The sequence below is a fragment of the Dendropsophus ebraccatus genome, chromosome 13, assembly GCF_027789765.1.
Source record: "Dendropsophus ebraccatus isolate aDenEbr1 chromosome 13, aDenEbr1.pat, whole genome shotgun sequence".
In the NCBI taxonomy this organism is placed as follows: Eukaryota; Metazoa; Chordata; class Amphibia; order Anura; family Hylidae; genus Dendropsophus; species Dendropsophus ebraccatus.
The window spans coordinates 17,541,270-17,547,269 of record NC_091466.1 but is presented as its reverse complement, the minus strand read 5'-3'; positions in this window follow the sequence as shown (position 1 = coordinate 17,547,269).

Here is a 6,000-nt window from a genome sequence, read left to right as displayed (position 1 = left end):
ACGCCATGAGCAAGCATTGGCCGCACAACAACAGGCTCAGGCAGCCGCTAAACAGGATCAGGCAGCCGCTAATCTGCGCCACGAACAAGCGATGGCTCAACAACAGAGACTTATTGAGCACCTGATAGCAAAGCAGGAGGCGTCTGCAGGTGCTAATCCCCAGCTGGTGGCAGCAGCCGCGCCAGAGACTTTGTCTGTGAGAAGAGCCGTGCAGCGTGCGCTGCAAAAGATGACTGCTGATGACGATGTTGAGGCCTACTTAACTGTCTTTGAGCGTGTGGCTGAGCGAGAAAAGCTACCCTCCACTGAGTGGGCGGAAGTGATTGCGCCTTATTTAACAGGCGAACCTCAAAAGGCCTATTATGACCTCAGTGAGCAAGAGGTCAAGGACTATCCTCGGCTAAAAGCAGAGATACTCGCCCGACTAGGAGTTACTGCTGCTGTCCGTGCCCGGAGGGTCCGCAACTGGAGCTACAGTCTGGACAAGTCAGCGAGGTCCCAGATGTACGACCTGATTCATTTGGCAAGAAAGTGGTTGGAGCCAGACACCTCTACTCCTGCACAGATCCTAGAGAGGGTCGTGATGGATCGCTACCTCCGCGCACTTCCTGCTGATCTGCAACGCTTGGTGGGACAAGGCGACCCTAGGAGTGCCGACGAACTCGTCAGCCTTGTGGAGAGGTTCCAGGCGACCGAGGACTACCTCCGTGATGTTCCTGCAGCACCGTCACCTCCCCGGAGTGCCAGACCTGTGCCTTCAGCTGGTAAGAGACTTCCATCTATTGGGGGAGTGTGGAGGGGTGCTGATAGAGGGAAGAGCGCTCAGGAGGTGTCTCAGGGGCAAAAGACTGGTGGTGGTCCCCGGTGGCTAAGTGGCCCTAAAAAGGACTCCCTGCCAAGGAGACCAGGCCCTATCCAGTGCTGGAGATGCCATGAGACGGGACATATGTCTGCCCATTGCCCTCTTACCACTGAGCCCATGGAGTGTGACGCTAGCCGGCGTCAGTCGCTATTTGCGGAGCCGTCTTTTGTTGCAGTCACTGGACTAGAGACTGAACCACAAGTCTGCAACATTACTGTAAATGACTTTCCTGTTAAAGCGTTGCTGGACTCAGGAAGCCTTGTCACCCTGGTGCATGCCAGCCTGGTGACTGGGGACTTTGTGCCAAAAAGACATATGAGTGTGGTGTGCATACATGGCGATACAAAGGTTTACCCTATAGTGCTGGCTAAGGTCGGGACTGAACTAGGCGCTGTACAATATGAAGTGGGTGTGGTTAAAAACCTTATGCATAATGTGATATTGGGGCGTGATTTTCCTTTGTTCTGGGCTCTATGGGGAAAACAACAATCCCCTGAAAGGAGTGAGGAGACCCCTAAGTCTATTGCATTACCCACGGTAAATGATAAAAATGTACAGGATGAAAATGATGCTTTTCCTTTGCAGGTCCTGGCTGGTGAGGAAGAGGCTCCTCCCACTGCGCAGAATGTTCCAGACTTAGAGGTGTCTAGGGATAATTTTGGTACTGCACAATTACAGGACCCCACTCTCAAAAATGCTAGAGAGCAGGTCACTGTTATGAATGGGGTACCTCAGGAACCAGAAGCTGAGAAAAAATTTCCACATTTTTCTATGACTAATGATCTCTACTATAGAGTCACTAGGATTAATGATGAGGTGGTGGAACAGCTTCTGGTGCCTAAGTCGTACCGGCGTCAGGTACTCGACATGGCCCATAATCATGTCCTTGGGGGCCACTTGGGGACAGATAAAACACAGGAGAGAGTCCTCCAGAGGTTTTATTGGCCTGCGATTTATGCTGACATAAAAAAATACTGTGAGTCGTGCCCCACATGTCAGCTTAGCGCTCCAGTGTCGCATTTTCGCAGTCCTTTGGTCCCACTCCCCATCATAGAGGTACCTTTTGACCGGATCGCAATGGACTTGGTGGGCCCCATTGTAAAGTCGGCTAGGGGACACCAGTACATTCTAGTTGTGTTGGACTACGCGACCCGCTATCCTGAGGCTGTACCCCTAAGAAACACTGCCTCTAAAACAATTGCACGGGAATTGTTTTATATGTTTTCCAGGGTGGGGATCCCCAAGGAAATCTTGACCGACCAAGGTACCCCATTTGTGTCAAAGGTAATGAAAGAGCTATGCAAACTGTTTAAAATCTCACACCTACGAACCTCTGTATATCACCCACAGACAGACGGGTTAGTGGAGAGGTTTAATAAAACCCTGAAACATATGTTAAAGAAAGTAGTGGAAAAAGATGGTCGGGATTGGGATCACTTACTACCTTACCTGATGTTTTCTATTAGGGAAGTACCCCAAGCGTCCACAGGGTTCTCTCCCTTCGAATTAGTCTATGGTCGTCACCCTAGGGGTTTGTTGGATATAGCGAAAGAGACATGGGAAAGTGAGTCCACCCCATACAAGAGTGTTATAGAGCATGTAGCACAAATGCAGGACCGTATAGCCACTGTAATGCCCCTAGTAAGGGAACACCTCCAGAGGGCGCAAGAGGGCCAAAGCAGAATTTACAATCGTTCTGCAAGAATCAGGACATTTAGCCCAGGTGACCGGGTACTCATACTTGTTCCCACGGTAGAAAGCAAATTCTTAGCAAAGTGGCAGGGTCCCTATGAAATTGTAGAGAAGATCAGTGAGGTCAACTACAAGGTACACCAACCAGGTAGAAGGAAGCCTTTTCAAGTTTATCACATAAACTTGATCAAGCCCTGGAAAGACAGGGAATCCTTGGTGGCGACAAATCCTGTTGGTCATCTGTCACCACCAATCCCTCCGGTCAGGATTGGTGACACCCTATCAGTGTCCCAGAAGCAGGAAGCTAAGGAGTTCCTGCAGAAAAATAAAAACAAGTTTTCTGACCTACCAGGGCGTACGCATCTCATTAGTCATCATATTGAAACTGAGCCTAGAAGCAGAGTAAACCTTAAGCCCTATAGGATACCAGAAGCACGGAGGGAGGCGGTATCATCCGAGGTAAAACGTATGCTTGACCTAGGAGTCATTGAGGTGTCTCAGAGCGAGTGGTCCAGCCCGATTGTGTTAATCCCAAAGCCCAATGGAACTTGGAGGTTCTGTAATGATTTTAGAAAGTTAAATGAGATCTCCAAGTTCGATGCCTACCCCATGCCCAGGGTAGATGAGTTGATAGAAAGGATGGGTAATGCCAGGTACATAACTACCCTCGATCTCACTAAGGGCTACTGGCAGATCCCACTCACTCCTAAGGCTAGAGAGAAGACTGCATTCTCCACCCCTGATGGGCTCTTCCAATACGTAGTGATGCCATTCGGGTTACATGGAGCCCCTGCCACTTTTCAGAGGTTGATGGACTTGATTCTGCGACCACATCGTGATTACTCCGCTGCCTACCTCGATGATGTGGTCATTTTTAGCCCGGATTGGGAAAGTCACCTCTGTAAGGTCCAGGCGGTGTTAGATGCCATAAGTGATGCGGGGTTAACCATCAATGCAGAGAAGTGTGCACTAGCCTTAGAGGAGGCCAAATACCTGGGCTACATTATTGGGAGGGGGTTAGTGAAACCACAACTAAATAAAATTGAGGCAATACAGAATTGGCCTCAACCCCTCACAAAGAAACAGGTCAGAGCTTTCCTGGGTATTACGGGCTATTACCGAAGGTTTGTGCCGAATTTTGCTTCAGTTGCAGCCCCACTAACTGACCTGACAAAGGGTGCGAAGTCCGCAATGGTGACATGGACTCCAGAGGCCGAGAAGGCTTTTCAAAGCCTTAAGTCTGCCCTGTGCCAACAGCCTGTGCTAGTTACCCCTGACTTTAGGCGAGAGTTTCTAGTACAGACAGATGCCTCTAACACAGGGTTAGGTGCCGTCCTCTCACAGGTCGTGAATGGCGAGGAGCACCCGGTGATGTACTTAAGTAGGAAGCTATCCCCGGCCGAGAAAAACTATGCCATAGTTGAGCGAGAGTGTCTGGCAGTGAAGTGGGCCCTCGAATCCCTGAAGTACTACTTGCTAGGCAGGAGATTCAAGTTAGTGACAGACCATGCCCCCCTAACATGGATGAAGCTTAACAAAGAAAAAAACGCAAGGGTGACTAGATGGTTTCTGTCCCTACAAAACTTCAATTTCACTGTAGAACACCGGCCAGGGAAATTACAGGCGAATGCTGACGCCCTATCAAGGGTACACTGCCTGTGGGGACAAAACGCTCAGCCCTCCGGTCTGAAGAAGAGGGGGGGGATATGTGGACATGTCACTGGAGATGTGTTCGAGGGGGTGTACATCTCACCTAGGCTGATGCGTAGTGTGAGGTGGTAAGTCCAGGAGGGATCTGTTGCTCAGCAGTGCTATGCTGCTGAGTTATTATTTATTTTTACCGGGCCTGGATTTACTGGAATGGTGGATAGGTTGGTAGTGGGATCTGCCATTCCCTCCCCCTCGATCCAGTATGGGTTTTGGGATCAGGTGAGCTCTGATCCCAATCAGCCTGAGAAGGCAAAAGGTGAGCTCAGTGTGCAGGGGAGTCTCTCAGACAGGAGTGAACAGCCTGTATGGTGTGTTCGCTGGGAGCTTGGGCTTATGCACACCCTGCAATATTACCTGCCAAGTGAAGTGACAGAGAGGTAACCTGTTGTATTAGTAAGCGCCCAGACGGGCAGGACTTTTTGTTTTGTTTATTCTCACTGCACGGTGTTGCTGTATTTACGTTGCTGGACCGTTTATGCTACAAATAAACACCAAAGCTGTTTTTAAGTCCAAGTTTGCTGCCTGAACTGTGTCCTAACACACCATCCCCCGGGAAGATCCCTACAAAGGATAAAGTAAAAATAAAAATAAGCAAAAAAAAAATTCTACCTAAATTACCCATTAGAAAAATTTAAGTTATATATTTATATATTTTACAAAAAAAATTGAATGATGTTTTATTTTTTAGTAAATTGCAACAATTTCATATCAAAACCATTGATAAGTCATTGTGCCCCCCCCCATTTGTCCACGCAGTGGATTATGCACAATCTGAGGTCTTCTACCGTAATAAAGTGTCAAAGAGGAGTTGTGGCTCAGAGTTTGTGCCGTACTCTGGCACACCTCATCGCTCCTTCCTCCTCCCTCTTCTTCATGTATAATGAATGCTACCAGTCCTACTGCTATATCAGCTCTCAGCCAGTGTCTGATTGCAGATCAGTCCTCTGTATAGTTGAACCTCCTAGCCTAAATGTGTGTGAGCCATGGTCTAGGGATAAATCATCTGTCTAGAGCAGTGCTTCTCAAACTGTAAGGCAGGCCTCAACAGTGAGGCGCCCCCTAGTTGTTGATTAGGCCCAGCTGGGGAGCCAGTTTTCACAAAAGTAACTATGATCTGCTCAGTAATTTTAAGGTTTGCAAAATTCTCCATTTTAGCAACATTTTTAATTTATTTTGTACTTACTTTATTAGTATATAGAGCTTGGGAGACGGGTGAAAGCTAGCCCTACCATTATTTTCAGCTTTTAAATGGACTTTCACCACAGATCGTGAGGCCCAGGCACTCTCTTGGTCAGTCTGGTGAGGCCCAGGCATTGCCCTGGTCTATTGGGTGAGCCTCCACTCAAAAAAATTTCAGAAGAGCTGGTTTAGAGAGCACCAGCAGGTCTTTCTTTTGTTCAAACCCCCTGATAGAAATGAAATATCGTTATTAGAGATGAGCGAACCTCGAGCATGCTCAAGTCCATCCGAACCCAAACGATCTGCGTTTGATTAGCTGTGGCTGCTGAAGTTGGATAAAGCTCTAAGGTTGTCTGGAAAACATGGATACAGCCAATGATTATATCCATGTTTTCTACGTAGCCTTAGGGCTTTATCCAACTTCCGCTAATCAAATGCCAAACGATCGGGTTCGAATGGACTCTAGCATGCTCGAGGTTCACTCATCACTAATTGTTCTATATATTTTTTTTTTCTCATTATTGTATAATTTGTAAAAGTGCAAAGAATTCCCAATT